This window comes from Vicia villosa, linkage group LG1 (genome assembly GCF_029867415.1).
Source record: "Vicia villosa cultivar HV-30 ecotype Madison, WI linkage group LG1, Vvil1.0, whole genome shotgun sequence".
Classification (NCBI taxonomy): domain Eukaryota; kingdom Viridiplantae; phylum Streptophyta; class Magnoliopsida; order Fabales; family Fabaceae; genus Vicia; species Vicia villosa.
Window position 1 is genome coordinate 8,567,067 of NC_081180.1, and position 3,962 is coordinate 8,571,028.

Sequence of the window (3,962 nt, forward strand, 5' to 3'; positions counted from 1 at the left end):
TTTAATCTTGGCAATGGTTCATGATTAAAATACAGAAACTTGTGATATTTCAAGAGGTGTTATAAACATCTATATATACTCAAAATTTCAAATTTATTCTTCACCTCTTCCAATCAAAAACTCTTAGAAATTTTCAGAAATTCACATTGTTATTCTTCAATCTTTTTCAAGATATTTTCTACACACTTTCATATCATCCAAATCAGAAAATATTTTGAGCAATCTATTACTTTAAAGAATTGTGAATTATTATCATTGGAAGGGAAGATCAATCAAGAGATACATTGTTCTACTATTCAAACACTTATACAAAATCAAATACTTGTTGTATTCTTGTTATCCAGGATTGTTGGAAACAAGTTAGACACTTTGAGAGGATTGTTCTCATAAGTGGTCTTAGTGAAAAATCCAAGAGGATTGTTCTTGGTCCAAGAGGATTGTTCTTGGTGTTTGGTTAGACTTGTACAAGATACCAACTATATTGAAATCTCTTACTGCGTAAGGGGACTGGAGTACTCTCGGTTTGTGAGGGGAACCAGGATATATCCTTGTGTCATTTATTTTTCTGCACTTTACATCTCTTAGTAACATTACCATAAACCAGAAAAATAATCACTTTACACCATAAAACCGAAAAAGTTATAAAGTACCTAATTCACCCCCCCCTCTTAGGCATATCTGATACTTACATTTGGCATCAGAGCAAGTTATAGGTAACTTGTTCCTAAAGATCCAGAATGGCTTCCGCAAATCAAAGACCGGTTTTTAAAGATGGTGGTTCTAACAACAAGCCTCCATTGTTTTGTGGTGAATATTTTGACTTTTGGAAAATCCAAATGAAGGCTCATCTAGAAGCACAAGGAGAAGAAGTTTGGGAGGCTGTCCTACAAGGTCCTCATGTTCCTACAACGGTTGTTAATGGTGTTGGATCGGAGAAACCTAAAGCGTCATGGGATGATAATGATAGAAAAAGGGTTCTTGCTGACAAAAAGGCGATCAGTCTTCTTCATGGTGCTCTTAGTATGGATGAATTTTTCCGAATATCAACATGTACAACATCAAAAGAAATTTGGGATACTCTTGTAGAAACTCATGAAGGTACCTGTAACACGGTGAACTGACTTTTATTTTTATATTCGCAAGCAATGTTGCGGTGAGCAAGAGTCGCCACCGACTTTTATTTTGTCCAATTCATGGAAAGGTATAAAAGTACAGGAAAAACCTTTTTTAAGAAAAGACTTGAGTTCGGGGGGTAAGTTATGAAAAGGGAAGGTGTTAGCACCCTTTTCATCCGTAGTTATCTACGGGCTCTTAGTTTGCTTAGCTCGTTTGTTTTGTTTGAAAGGCTTGAAAAAGCATAGTGTGTGTGTTTAAAAAAACAGTTTGAGTTTGAAAATGTCTGAAGAGACAATGTTGAAAAATGGGGTGTGGAAAGCATTTTTATATTGAGCAAGCAAACTAAGGCTATTTACCCTACACTTAGTCTCTCCTATACTTTTATGCTTTTCGGAGGGATAGGGCTAACCATACCATTTGGAGGTAGGTAGTCCTATCTATTGGACGTACGGGTCATCGAAGGGTCATCGAATCGTCATAAGGACTATCCATACCATAGAGAGGGTAGGAAGTCCTATGAGATGTGAGTAGTCATTTGGGCAACCGGTTGAGATACCTTAGCAATCCGAAGGGGCTATCATCATTTATCGAAGGCAACTCGAGAGACGAGATCATTTCATCGTAGGCAACTCAAAGGGACTATGATCTTTATTCCGAAGGGACAATGATGATTTTGAATCGTAGGCAGCATGTGCTAAGGTATCCCTACGCTTCGAGGGACTTGACTATTATTTTCCGAAAGGCAACAGAAGAGGGGAAACCCTAAAGGTGAGTGTGTGAACAAGTAAAAAGGATGTGTTAATTTCAGATATTTAATCTTGAGTTAGTTAGCTATGTCCAGTTATTATCTTGCCATACAATCCTATTAACCATACATCTAACAGTTATATAGCAGTTTATATGGTGCAGAAAGGTAAAATTCCTACCTACGCTATTACATGGCTTCGGGATGGGGGAGTACATTACCAAAAAACGGGGGAGGTGCGAAAAGTAAAAAGTCCTAATTAAAGCTATTACAAATAATTAAAAAAAATGCAGAAATAAAATATGTATTAAAATTAACAAATTTTAAATGGTGAATGTCCACAATATAGCTCACTGCCTCAATGATAATATCTCGCAAGAATCAAGAGAATGGTTAGTACGAAGAAAATATAGAAATAGGTATTCTAAATTCTAAAAGAGAATTGAAAAATTAAATAACATGTTTTTATTTTATTTTGATATATGAGAAATTAAACTAAATTATTTTTGGAGTTTTGAATATTAAAAGAGAAAATGGAAATTCTAATTCAAAAATATATATATTTTTTGCATTTTTAAGATGCTAACTAATTAACTTAAAAAAAGAATAAAATAAATTAAATAAGTTATAAAAAAAACTCAATAATTAAAATGAAATCAATATTTAAAACAAAAGCTGGGAACGAACCACTTTTCACTTTGGAAACAGAGATACAGTAAGAGGTGTGTTTCCTCTTCTTGATTTTCCTATTAATCTCAATCTCCTTTCTCCATCAAAGCACCTGTAACCTTCAAACCAAACTAAGCTATTAAAAACAATGAGAAAATGAGATAAAGTGAGGAAATCGAACCGAAAAGGGGCAAAGACGGTGATGAAATCAATGCGGTGTACGGCGACTGCGAACTATGGTGATTTGCGGTTGTACGATGCTGCATCGGGCTTTGACAGTCAGATCTGATTCGACTAATGGCGGTGGAGTTTCGTCGGAAATTTGGATGCTTCGCCGGCAAGACGTTGATATGATAACAACCACCTTCTTCCATGTTTATTCTTCTTCTTTTGATTTTATTAACTTCATTCTCTTTTCCTTTTGATATTGTCTTTTCTTTCTGCAAACACAAACAAACAAAGAAAATTGTATAAATGTTATATAGAAGTGTTAGTTTTGTGGTGATGAAAAATTGTTAAGATTTAAATCATGTCAAGGTTTGAAGTGTGGTTTATGATTTGTGTTGTTGTTGATGCGTTGTTCTGTGTTGGACGGCGGAGCCGCGGTTGCGATGCTGAAATTGCAAGCTTGCTTGTGACCTTTTAAACTCAAATCCTTACCAACTGTGTTGCGTCACCTATTCAAAACAAAATGACATTTGCCGATATATGAGGGCAAATTTTGGGGTACAACAGCTGCCCCTGTTCAATCTTCTTAAACCTGAAGAGGTAGATTGGCATGTTCGCCATTCGTGATCTGAAGGTGGAAGAGGATTGAACACTTAAGTGCCCAAAAATTTGCGCTTGCTGGTGCAGGAAATAATGTTGGAGACGGGCTTAAAGATGCCATCCAGATGTTTGTCTATAGCAGATGCTTTCTAGACTGGATCATATACATTGATTGTGTCTTAAGGAGAGATTCATCAAAATGAAGTAGTGTCTTATAGAAGACTACCTGAAGAGGTTCCTGAATAGGGTAGATCACTGACTGATGTAAAAAAGATTAGGCTTTAAACAAAGCTCGAGAAGAACTGTCTTAGAGAAGACTAACTGAGGAGCTCCTTGAAAGGGTAAGAGATGTCTTAGAAAAGATTGGATAAATATCTTAAACAAGATGACCTAAACAGGATGGAGGTATGTTTTAAATAAGACTACCTATAAAGGCTATGATACGTCCTAAACAAGACTACCTAGAAAGGCTCCTAGAAAGGATATGATATGTCTTAGAAAAGACTACCTAGAAAGGCTCCTAGAAAGGATATGATATGTCTTAGAAAAGACTACCTGGAAAGGTTCCTAGAAAGGATATGATATGTCTTAGAAAAGACTACCTAGAAAGGTTCCTAGAAAGGATATGAAACGTCTTAGAAAAGACTACCTAGAAAGGTTCCTA